Source organism: Gossypium hirsutum, chromosome A08, assembly GCF_007990345.1.
Source record: "Gossypium hirsutum isolate 1008001.06 chromosome A08, Gossypium_hirsutum_v2.1, whole genome shotgun sequence".
Taxonomy (NCBI): domain Eukaryota; kingdom Viridiplantae; phylum Streptophyta; class Magnoliopsida; order Malvales; family Malvaceae; genus Gossypium; species Gossypium hirsutum.
The window spans coordinates 16,082,953-16,096,613 of record NC_053431.1 but is presented as its reverse complement, the minus strand read 5'-3'; the positions used below and the strand labels follow the sequence as shown (position 1 = coordinate 16,096,613).

The window sequence follows — 13,661 nt, the reverse complement described above, 5'->3', positions numbered from 1 at the left end:
AAGCATGCAACAACATATGAAGGCTAAACAAATATGAATTAATATATCACTATATAAACTTCCATCTCACATATTATCACATATACATATATCACTAACTCTTATTAATACCTTTTCGAGTTTAACACATCATAGCTACACTTTATTCAAATACTTTAATATCGCTATCAAATGATCAGGTGCAGCTCGGTTGGAGAATACTTCATTTTAAACAAAATGGTCCTCATTAGCGTCAGGAGACATAACACTATCACATATTTGTGGCATGTATAACTAGACTCTCACACTTGCTATGTTAGTCCGAGAATCGACTAAACTAAACCTGGCTTTGATACCACTAAATGTAACACCCCTTACTCGTATCTGATGCCGGAACAGGGTACGAGGTATTACTGGACTTAAGTACTTGTAATCATTTAAAACTAAGACATAAAATTTCATCAAATTTTAAACTTTTCAAACATATATAATTTGTCCCTTATAAGGGCCTACGAGGCCCAAAACAATCATTGAAATTGGTTTGGAAACAAACCGAAATCTTTCAGACACGTAGTAATTTTTTTTTACCAAAGCAGGGTCACACGCCCATGTCTAGATCCCGTGTAAAAATTAGCTAGCTAATGACTTGCTTACACGGCTAGACCACACACCCGTGTGGTGGCCGTGTTCTTCACACTGCTGAGACACACGGTCGTGTCTCAAGCCCATGTGTATCATATGCTATTTTCCAAGCCCTTTTTGTGTTCTTAACTTAGCCACACCAAGATATTTATCTATGCATACATAAAATAGGTTTACATAACTTTAACCATTATGAGCCAAATCTTATGGCTATATACAATGAAGCAAAATGAGCCTATACATTTGGCTAAATCATAATATTACCTAATATCAATAACTTATTATCTATACATGCCACTTATTTGACAATAAATAAGAATTACCATTATTCTAATTTGATAAACTAATAGTGTGATGATACTTCCGACGATCTCCAACCCCGAGCCAACCTGACAACACTAAGAGAAATGGGAAAATTGTGTAAGCTTAAAAGCTTAGTAAGTTGGAATATTAATAATAATAAGCAACTTAATTAAAAATATTATCCCATTCCTCAATAAATATGCTCAAGAAAATAGAATCATTAATCACATGATTTCATCTTTTTACACAAGATCAGCTAAGGCTGTTTTCCTGAATCATAGTCACTAAATTATTTATATCTGGAGCTACGAAACTCCGAATTAAGTTCCGTTAATTTTTCATGAAACTAGACTTATTTTCCTTTCTTCCATAAAATTTCCAGAATTTTTGGTTAAGCCAAATAGTACAGTTTATTCCTCAAAGTTACCCTTGATTCATTGTCTGACAGTTCCGACCCTTCTGTACTAAAGTTCAATTATCTCATAGTACAAGACTCGAATAATGTTTTCGTCTATTTCTCTTGAAACTAGACTCATATTTATACTTACTAATTTTTTTCTAGAATTTTTGGTTGGGCCAATTAGTATAGTTTATTAGTTAAAGTCTCCCCTGTTTCAGGGTATGACCACTATGACCCATGTGCACTACGAACCGAATTTATTCCTGTACAGAATTCCAACAACCATGCCGTTTATTTCCCCTAAAAATAGACTCAATAAGGAATCCATGAATGTAAGGTATGACTCTTAATAATTTTTGTATAATTTTTGGTGAATTTCTAAATTCAGAATAGGGGATCTCGAATTCATTCAGACTCTGTTTCACAAGAATTCAAATATCACACAATATGGAATTCTTTTTCTTCTTCTGTTTCTTTCATGTGAATATAGACTCGTTAAGCTTTAATCCCATATTTTATTCTGCCTCTAACTCAATTTCCACTATTTTTAGTGTATTTTCAAAGTTACACTACTGTAGTAACTCAAATCTGTCAAGGCTAAATTACTCATTCATATTTTCGATATACCCGTTGAACTATTTGGAATAGAAATTGGATACTCGGGAATCTCGCACACTAAGTTCCAATATCATGGCTCGAAGCCAAATCAATGTAACTTTAATGACATGCCCTTTGTATCCTAATTTATTCCTAAGGTTCAACAGGAATTTCCAATGCCAAATTTTCATAAAATACTTCCGTACAATCATAATCATCAACAATTCAATTATACAGCATTAAATCTCAATTATAATAATGCTTATTAACAAGCTCATACATACATGTACATACCTGTACCAATCCATAACAAAATCATACTTACACGAAATGTCGCTGCACAATCGATGTCTTGCACGCTAAGTGCTATACCGGATGTTTCGCACACTAAGTGTCATCATCAATACTTCATACACTGTGTCATTTCGGATGTCTTGCACACTAAGTGCCATCCTCAATACTTCGCACACTAAGTGCCGTTCGTTTGGTCGATAAATCATTAATCATTAAAATACTCATAAATATTCCATTTATATGATTCCAACGCATTAAATGCTCAATATAATAATACTTAATACGTATGAACTTACTTGTTTATAACCTTGCCACATCCCAGTCACTTAATGAACACATCATTCACATAACCAAGTTCCTGCACTTATTCCTCACAAAACTCACAAAGCAGTACATAGTAAGTCTCCTGTTGAACACTTCGGATCAATACTCGATACTTGGTGGTTTCAGCACATAGCTCCACCCATCATATAGTTCGGCTCTCTTGTACACATGGTGAACACTTAGTACCACCCATGTGACCTAGCCAGTTTATCTCGCAGCTCTCTTGTCTACATGGTGTCCTTCACCTGGAACCACGCATACGACCTAGCTACATATATCTCGTAGCTCTCTTGTCTACATGGTGTACACATAGTATCACCCATGCGACCTAGCTACATTATAATGTCTCGTAGCTTTCTTGTATACATGATGTGCACTCAGCACCATACATGTGACCTAGCTACGTACCATCTGTATCATTCAATCTTTCCGAAGGTTCAACCGAGATTTCTCTCTCTTTTCCAACAATTTCACCAATCAAGTAATTATCAACAAACATATTTACAATATTATTATAAAATATCATAATACAAGTAAAATTGATGTATTACTTACATATGAACTTACATCTCGTTTAATATTAAGGCAATAACATTATTGCAGTATTATTATCATACCAACTTACCTCAAATGCCGAAACGGCTAACTTTCCTAACTTAGCACACAACTTTGTTCTTCTCTGATCTTAATCCAAAATTTCATGTTTTCTTGATCTAACATGTCAAATAACACTTATTTAACACATTTTATCAACACACTAACCAATTCAATTCATATATCAAAATTTGGAAAATTTACAATTATGCCCCCTAACTTTTCAAAATTTACACTTTTACCCCTAGGCTCGTAAAATAATTTTTTATTCAATTTCTATAAGGTTTAAGACATGCTGAACATTTTTCTCTTCTATGGCAACTCCAAATTTTCACTAATTCACACACTTATGACCAATTTATAACTTTTACAATTTAACCCCTTTTTGACATTTTTACCGAAATTTATTGAATAAAAATCATATTTAACCCATCAAACATTCATTATCCACTATAAATCATCAAAACACAACCATATCATGAATGGGTAAATTTTTAAACTCTAATTTCTCTTCAATCAATTGGTAGAAATAGAAAATTTAAGCTTCGAGGATCTTAAAAATACGAAAATCTTTAAAAACGGGACAAAAACCGTACCTATATAAGCCATGGAAGCTTGGCCGAATGGAGCTCATCCATGGCTGCCATTTTCGGTTCTTTCCCACGGTTGAAGAAGAAAGAATCAAAAAAAAATGATAGCTTTTATCATTTTTGTCTTATTATGTTATTTTAATTAATTTACAAAATTACCCTTTTTGTTTCAACCAAATTTCAAAAATACCAAAAAAAATCCATTCACTAACTTATTAAAGGAATAATTATCACATAAGGACTTTCAGTTTAAAACTCATAACAATTAGGCACCTCATATATAAAGAACTCAACTTTTGCACTTTTTACAATTTAGTCCTTTTGACTATATTGAGTGCCCAAACGTCAAAATTTTCGAATGAAATTTTTACAAAATATTTTCATAAATTTATAGACTATAAAAATATAATAAAATTAAATTTTTTCTCGTCGGGTTTGTGGTCCCGAAACCACTGTTCCGACTAGACCCAATTTTGGGCTGTTACAAAATCAGCCAAGTAAGCTCATTAGTGGCTACAGCAATACTCCGATACTCAGCCTTTGGAGCACCAAGAAACTGGTTTGTGACCAAAATACACACAGTAGCCATTGTAAATCGAAAATCATCAAAATCCAGCCCCGAGTTAGCATCAGCATAACCGACTAGAGACAATCATGAAGAGGGACGAAAAACAATTCCATAGTCAAGAGTACCACATAAATACCTCAAGATTCACTTTAAAGCAGCCATATGAACAATATTAGGTTTTTGCATGAATTGACATATGCGATTTACTACGTAGGCAATACCAGGCCGAGTCAACACTACATACTGTAAGATGCCTGCAAGACTTCTGTACTCAATGGGATCAAGCAGATGATCCCCGTCATCTTTAGACATAGTGGACGAGCTAATCATTGGAGTATGAACACTCTTTGCATGAGTCATAGAACTCCCGTTTAGTAGATGGCGGATGTACTTCCACAGGCAAAGATGAAGACACCCTGTGGACGAACGAGTAACCTCAATCCCTAGAAAATAGTAGAGATCACCCATATCTTTAAGTGAAAAATCCCTATTCAACTGCTGGACAAAACTACTTATACAGTTAAACATGCATCTAGTAATAATAATGTCATTCACATCCATAAGAACATAAAGAGTGGAGTCAGGCTTAATTCTAACAAACAAATATGTATTAGACTTTGAGTGAATAAAACCAACAAAGAGGAGAAAGCATTTCAATTTATCAAACTAGGCACGCAGAGCTTGACGTAGACCATATAAAGCTTTCTACAGATGACAGACCAAAGGTTCGCCATTGGAACTATATTGGACATACCCCGAAGGTTGCTGCATGAAAACTTCATCATCAAGATCTCCATTTAAAAACACATTATTTACATATACCTGTCGAAGCTGCCAACCCTTGGAAACAGCAATGGGCAGTATGAAACAAATAGTAGTAGGTTTGACCACTGGACTAAACATTTCCTTGAAATCACACCCAGGTACTTGAGAACATCTTTTAGCTACTAACCGAGCCTTACGTCGGACGACAGTGCCATCAATATTTTTCTTTAATTTGAACAGCCATTTGCATTCGATTACCTTGCGATTATTTGGTAATAAAACAAGGTCCCATGTAGAATTACGAATGAGAGCATCATACTCAGCTTGGGTAGCAGCATGTCATTCGATGGTAAAAAATGCTTCTTCCATCGTAAAAGGCTCGACAGCTTCAATTGACAGAGCCTTGGGCCTAAAAATGCCCAACCTTAAACCGAATAACCATTGGATGAGTATTTGACAGCGGCAAAGGAGGCACAAAATAGGATGAGACGACAAGCGATGATAGAGTATTGGAAGCAGTCGTGTTTAGATTGAAAATACCATCATTGTTGGATAGAGGATATGGCTCATGATCAGAACCTAGTTCAGCCTGAAGAGTGTCGGAGATAGGGGTGAATGACACACAATAGGAGGTGGTGATGACTCTGGGGTGAAGTTGATAAGGATGCCACAGATGGACAAGAGACGGGCTTAATAAGAGGAACATATGTCAGTGAGAGGGAGTGATCAAACGAAGAAGTAGAACTTCTCGAGGTAGACGAAAGAGATAGAAATCGTTGTTCATCAAACACAACGTGACAAGAAATGATGATCTGACTATCCGGTGTGAGACATTGATATCCTTTATGTTGTGAACTATATCCCAAAAACGTACAAGGTTGAGAGCGAAAATCCAACTTGTGACTTAGGAAAAGATGCAAATATGGAAAACAACAACACCCGAATACTCGCAGATGATCATATGTGGGATCATATTTATGGAGAACTTTGAACGGAGACTCCCCTTTCAACACCGTGGTAGGAAGACGATTGATGAGGTGGACAGCACAACAAAATGCATAGCCCCAATAGTCCATAGGCAGATTCGCCTTGGGCCAAAAGGGTAATAACCATGTCGACAATGTGCCGGTGTTTGCGCTTAGCCACTCTATTTTGTTCAGACGTGTGTGGACAAGACAGTATATGGATTATCCCTTGAGCTGCCAAAATAGATGTGAAGGCTCGATACTCGCCACCCCAGTCACTCTGAAACTGTTTGATACGTTTCCCAAATTGTGTTTTGACTAACTGTTGGAATTGAATAAAACAATCCACTGCCTGTGACTTTTGACGAATAAGATAATGTAACGCCCCGTACCCGAGACCGTCACCGGAGTCGAAAACGAGGTGTTAACAGACTTAATTCATTACTTAAACAGCTCAAACAATTAATTTTTAAAATTTCTAGTCAAGCTAGCAATCTGCGTCACAGTTGCTTAAAAATTCATATCTCAAGTTCCGAAACTCAAAATTCAATTCTGTAAATTTTTCCTGAAACTAGACTCATATATCTATTTACTAATTTTTTTCTAGAATTTTTGGTCGAGCCAATTAGTACATTTTATTAGTTAAAGTCTCCCTTGTTTCAGGGTTCGACTGCTCTGACCTCTGTGTATTACAAATCATATATCTCTCTATACAGAGTTTCAATGACTATGCTGTTTGTTTCTAATAAAACTAGACTCAATAAGGAATTTGTAAATATAAATAATGACTTCTAATTATTTTTTTAAAATTTATGATGAATTTTTAAAGTCAGAACAGGGGATCCAGAAATCGCTCTGGCCCTATTTCACAAAAATTTAAACATCTCATAAAATATAACTCATATACCTGTTTTGTTCCATCCATATGAAAATAGACTCATAATTATTCAATTCCATATTTTATTCATCATCTAATTATATCTCTACTATTTTTAATGATTTTTCAAACTCACATCACTGCTGCTGTCTGAATCTATTTTATGGTAAATTTTACCTATTTCATGGTTTCCATGGATTAGCTAGCAATTTAGCATACATAACACCAAATATGATCATGATTAGCCATTCCAATGGCTAATCATTATCAAGCATTTCCATACCACTCAATAACCATATCATAAGACCATATACACAAAATGATTATAATGCTATACATGCCATGCTCAAAATATACAAGCCATTATGCCAAGATGATACACGGATAGTGTGAGCGAGCCTCCGACCGTTCCCGATTTTCGAGCTGGCTTGTCAAAACTACAAGGAATGAAAAGGAGGGAGTAAGCATAAATGATTAGTAAGTTCACATGCAAATAGCAAGTAACATAACCATATAAGCAAACATAAAACATCATTTACATAATCATCACCAAGACATTCATATCATATTTTCATTTATCATCTTACCATATTGTTGTTATATCGAGTTTTCAACCCGAGGGTTAAGTACATACCTGTTCAAAGTATCCATTTTACAACACTTACCAATATGTCCCTTTCATCTCGAGTATTCCTCCATTTGAGTAGAATTTTACCCGTTGAACACATCGGAATATAGTTCGGATACATGGAAAGTTTGCACATAAGTGTCACATATGTAGCCAAGCTACCATGTATCCCGCCCATAAGTGAACTCGGACTCAACTCAACGAGTTCGGATGCCTAGTTACATCTCTCGAACTCGGACTCAACTCAACGAGTTCGGACATTCGCATCCATAAGTGAACTCGGACTCAACTCAACGAGTTCGGATGCCCAAATATCCTAGTGACATGTCACTTGTATCCTAATCCATTCCTAAGGTTCAACGGGACCTTTTTCCAAATCATGTGTCTCAACCATCTTCTACGGAATGCCGATACCGATACTCGGTAGTATTTCACATTTTCCAAGTATATCACATAATTTGACATATTATCAAACAACTATCACAAGTATAATATTTCATAATAATTATCATATCATTTAAATAACATTAAAACATTTAAAATAATAACTATGTTACCAACATTTACATATGAACTTACCTCGTATGCGAAAATGGCTACTTTTACCATTTCGTCCACAACTTGGTATTTTTCCCATTTTAGCCCAAATTTCAGTTTTCCTTGCTTTATCATTTAAAATATAGCCTAATTAGGACTCACATTATTCAAATTGACTGAAAATCATATTTTGGAAAAATTACAGTTTTGCCCCTAAACTTTTGCATATTTACACTTTTGCCCCAAAGCTCGTAAATTAAACTTCAGCCTATTTTATTATGTTTTATGACATGCTGATAATTTTTCTCTTCTATGACAACATCAAATTCTCACTCTAACATGTACTTATGACTATTAGGTATTTTTACCGATTAAGCCATTTTGCTCGTTTTTACTTAAAACTGAGTAGCACAAGTTGTCTAACATAATTTAAAACCTCATATTCTATCATAAAACACCAAAATACAAAAATTTCACCTACGGGTATTTTTCCAAATATAAACCCTAGGTTAAATTATTGCTAGCATAAGCTAAATCAAGTTATCGAGACTCCAAAAACGTAAAAAACATTAAAAACGAGACTAGAACGGACTTACAATCGAGCTTGGAAGTTTGAAAAACCCTATCCATGGTTTCTCCTTGCTATATTCGGCCATGGGGTTGAAGATGGACACATTTGGGTTTTAAAATTTGTCTTTTAATTCATTTTACCCCTAAATGACCAAAATGCCCTTTTTACTATTCTTTAAATTTTTACCCTTCCAAGCCCATTTTTGTCCAAAATGTTTTTAGAAATTGGTAAAATTACTCTTTAAGGACCTATAATTAATAATCTAATTCAATTTTATGCAAAATGCTTCTAGAACACAAGTTTTGCAATTTATTCAATTTAGTCCGTAATTTCAAATTAAGCACTTTATGCATAGAATTTCTTCACGAAATTTTCACACAATCATGCAATCATATCATAGACCTCAAAATAATTATAAAATAATTATTTTTATCTCGTATTTGTGGTCTCGAAACCATCATTCCGACTAGGCCCAAAATCAGGATATTACAGATAAATCCAAGTAAACCGAGTGCACATGTCAACAAATGATCCATAATACCTATTACGACCACAGAAAACTAACGCAGGCCCCCAAAGATTAGAGACCACCAAACCAAACGGAGTATTGTATTTAGTAGTAGAGTTTGGGAAGGCCAATTTATGAGACTTCCCTTTCTGACATGCAGTACAAACATTATCAAGATGAAATTTATTGGAAACAATATTACACTTATCTAAAACCGATTTAACAATAGAAGCAGAGGGATGACCAATGCGCATGTGCCATAAAGTAAAATTATCACAGTTGTCAGACCGAGCCGTAAGACCAATGTTGGCAAGAGATGTAGCTTCAATAGACTGAGTAGATGCAACCGGCAGAGAAAATAATAAAGCCCATTACGAATGTGGACTTTCAGCAAAATTTCTCGTGTCTTGATGTTCTTGACCACACAGAAGGTCGAGTGAAATTAAAAAAACACATTATTGTCAGTGGCAAACTGAGACACATACAAAATATTCTTCCGTATAGTCGATACACATAAAATATTAGATAATTTATGGTATGTATGAGCATGTAAAGATCTATAGTAAGCTAAACTATATTGAACACTGAAAAGGGAATAATTTTTCATATCCTTTATCAACAGCACACTAGTAGTATTTATTGAGTAACCATCGTTAACAGACTAATAGCTTGAATAACAAACTAACAACTAATCAGACTACCAGCAAACAGACTAACAGCTATTAGATTAATAGTCTCCAACACTCCCTTTCACTTTGGCCAAAACTTACTATAATATTATCTAACTATTTTTGTTTCATTTTTACACTTCTAACAAGTTAGAACCTGTCTCCTAATAATTTTTCATCCAAAAACATACACATTTCACTTAATTTTATAAGTTTCCAAGTTCCAACAATATCCTTTAATAGCAACTTTTAATATACTTGATAAAAAAAACTAGTGGTACATATATGTAAAACAAGTTCCAAATATTCAAAATCTATAAAAAGTTTGAAGAAAAACATACCTTATACTTAAATTTTGAAGGAAAAATAATAATTTTTTTCTTCTTTTCTTGCTAAGCACAAATATGAAAAAGAAAGATGATAAAAATCTCTTCATCTTTTCTTTTCTTTTTATTTATATTATTATATTACTTAAAAATATTATTACGTTAAGTAAACTATTAAATAAATATTAATTTATTATTATTTAACAAAAATATCATTCAAAAGTCATCATGAGTAATTTAGCTCCTTTAAGAAGATTTTTTCTTTGTTTTTATTAAGAATAATTTTTTTAATATTATTTTTAATTCTATAAAATATTGGAGGGGCTTACTTATATTTTTAAGAGGGTTATTATATATATACAAAGGAAAAAATTGCATAAATCTTAAAACTTTTGGGGGCCATGTCCCGAGGGGACCTCATTGTGGCTTTGTCATAGTTTGTATAACTTGTTTAGAATTTATTGAAAAAAGGTTTAATACACACTTTAATCCTTAAAGTATATTGTCTTTTCCACTTAGGTCCTTAAAGCTTTTTTGTCCAATTCAGTGCCTAGTGTTATTAGATTTTCCTGTTCAGTCCTTTAGATTTTTTTGCCCGAGCAATCATGTGCTACCACATGTCATACAATGACATCTTCATATTAAAAAACCTTCAAAAATACTTAAAAAATTATAAAAAAATTTGCAAAAATATACAAAATTATTTAAAATTAAAAAAACTAATAAAACTTTTAAAATAGAAAAAAAATATAAAATTATATTTACAAAAAAATAGAAAAAAATATAAAATAGTTTAAAATTAAAAAAATTTAAAATAGAAAAATTATAAAAAAACTAAAAATATTAAAATTGTAATATTTATAGAATTTTATATATCACATCTACAGAAGTGCTTTTGAAACATGTTTTTAATAAAAGCAAATAATAGTTTAGCTCAATCAGCATTATTACCTAAAATTTTAAAAACACAATATGTTTATAATTCTAATGATATTATTACTTAAAAAAATTAAATCTTATATTAGTTGTCATATTAGGTAGTTTTTAAATATATACGGATTATTACAAATTTTAATTATATATATGACGCAATAATATGAATTTGGATGGTTGCTTATAATATATATATTAAAAAAACAAAATATACTATTTATCAATATCAAAATTATTTATTCAAATACATTGTATAAAATTTAAATATTTCTATATAACTTAAGAATAATGTTTAAAAAACATAATATTCTTTTAAAACAAATTGTTAGATTATAATTGAGTCTACAATACTCACTTTAAAGATGAAACTGTTTAATGTTCCATACAACTAAACTTAAATAGTTTAAAATTTTAATCTTCTTAGTATTTTTAACAATTATTTTTAATTAAAAATTGTTGAGTAATTTTTCGTTGTATCTCATTGAAGGTGATAATTAAATATTTATTTACATGCTTACTGTTTATAGAATTGACGTTTTTAATAAACTCTATGCATATTGAACACGTATACTGTTTTGTGCTGTCTGCTAGACTTCGTGGCCCCACATGCGAACTCTTAAGGTATATTCAAGCTGAGACTATGAGCTCTTCTTGGCACATGCGAGCTGAGACCGCAAGTTCCCCTTGCTTCTCATTATGAGGTTTGCACGCATCCATCTGGTAGAGCCTAATTGGGTTGCGAGTAGGCCGCCGAGACTTTATCTGGTTTTCGGGTTAGTGATCATACATATATAATAAAAATAAAAAAGATTTTATTTATATGTAAATAAATTTTAAATAAGATTAAACAATTGAAGTATTTTAATTTAAGTTATAAATAATTTATTTAAGATAATATTTTTAAATATATATATTAAAGATGGAAATTAAAATAAAAACTAAATAAAAATATTTCAAATAAAATATAATAATTTTTAAATATATAAGTAAAATAATTATGTAAGGATTAAATTTTAATTTTATCCTAAAAAAGTTATTTTTAAAAAATATTTATTTTATAATAATTTTTATTAAAATATTGACATAAAAAATTAATAAAATGTTTATGATATACAATTAAAATTAAAATTAAAAGTTTAACAATAATATTAGTTTCATAGTTTTAAAATAATAAAAAAATTGAGAAAAATGAAAAATATAGATTTATAAATTTATAATAGGGTTAGTATTTGGTACATTAGGCAATGTAACTTTTTTTTTATTTCACAAGTAACTTTAAAAAATTATCATGTGTATTTTTTAAAATATTTTACTATATTGCCCCTAACTTTACTTGTGAAGTTTAAAAACACTACTAGCTTTACCAAACATTATTTCTTTATAATATTTAAAAACAATTGTTGAAAAGATATTTAATTAATCTTAACTAAAACTTATTGTAAATATATTATAATATTGTTATTTAATAGTTTTATAATTTATTATGTTGAATGCATTAAAAAGTAAATATTCTGCAATTATAAAAAAATTAAATTTGTATTACTATTCGTAAAAAAATAATTAAACTCAATAAAACAAAAAATGATCATCTTTATTTTATATCTACTAAAAACAAATTGTTATTATTTGAACTAGATTTTATAAAATTTATTTAACTTATAATAATAACTCAATGTTTAATAAAATTTATTTCTATATAAAATCCTATGTTGACTTGATGGTCAGAGTATTCATTACTCTAAGTGTGACTTGGATTGAACTCGTGTTAGTTGCGTTGTTGTTAGGGCTTTGCCCTCCTAATTATTTCTATATACATTTTAATTTTTCAATATTATTTTTCTCTTTATTTGCAGCTTCATTTGTCATTTATTTTTAAATTTACTTAATAATATTTTTATTATTTAACTTTCTGAATATTGGGGTAAAATGTATACAGCTCCTAAGTGATTAATTATATTTTAGAAAATTTAAATTATCAAATGGATGATATTGTAAAATACATCATTACTTAAAAAATTTACAAGATTTATTTTCTAAGTAATATACAAAAAACTGCATGAAATTGTTTTAATGTTTACAACATAATACTTTTATCATTAAATTTAAAAGTTATTAACGACTTAAGGGATTTTTGAACTATTAATATGAGAAATAAAAGATATTCGACATTAGTTAAAAAATTTGTCAAGGGCCTTGGTCCCCTTAAAATGATTTTTTTTTTATTTAGATCATTTTATAATTTATAAAATTTTAAATTAGTTATGGTAAAATTGTGCTTTGCCCCCCAATATGATAAAATTTTGATTTAATCCTTTAAAAATTATAAAGACGTAGACTGTTAAAATGGTGAAATTATATTTTTACTATTGTAAAAATATATAATTTAATTCCAACCCCCTCCAAAAACATTCTGGCTCCGCAACTGAGCTGCTCCTTGATCTACTGTTAAATACCGTTAAAAAAACTTTTGAACAAATAAAATTACGATACATGACAAAAATATTTTAATTAAATATTTTTTTTCTTTTTTCTTTCATCTTCTTCCTCTCTCTGTATTTTTTTAGGGTGAACTATATTATTAGTCACTCAACT

The 13,661-nt window shown here is 31.0% G+C and overlaps 1 long non-coding RNA gene across 4 annotated transcripts; it reads right to left on the bottom strand.

The window, feature by feature from the left end:
* Positions 1-751: 751 nt before the first annotated feature.
* LOC107953865 (uncharacterized) lies at positions 752-3,817 on the bottom strand. Of its 4 annotated transcripts, XR_005899598.1 has the most exons (3): positions 3,730-3,817; positions 3,165-3,252; positions 752-1,019 (listed from the first exon to the last, which is right to left on the bottom strand). It is a non-coding gene; the product is annotated as an uncharacterized lncRNA (long non-coding RNA). The 4 variants fall into 4 exon arrangements; XR_001699366.2 differs by lacking the exon at positions 3,165-3,252 and having other exon boundaries at positions 3,730-3,816; XR_005899597.1 differs by having other exon boundaries at positions 2,247-3,808.
* Positions 3,818-13,661: the final 9,844 nt, after the last annotated feature.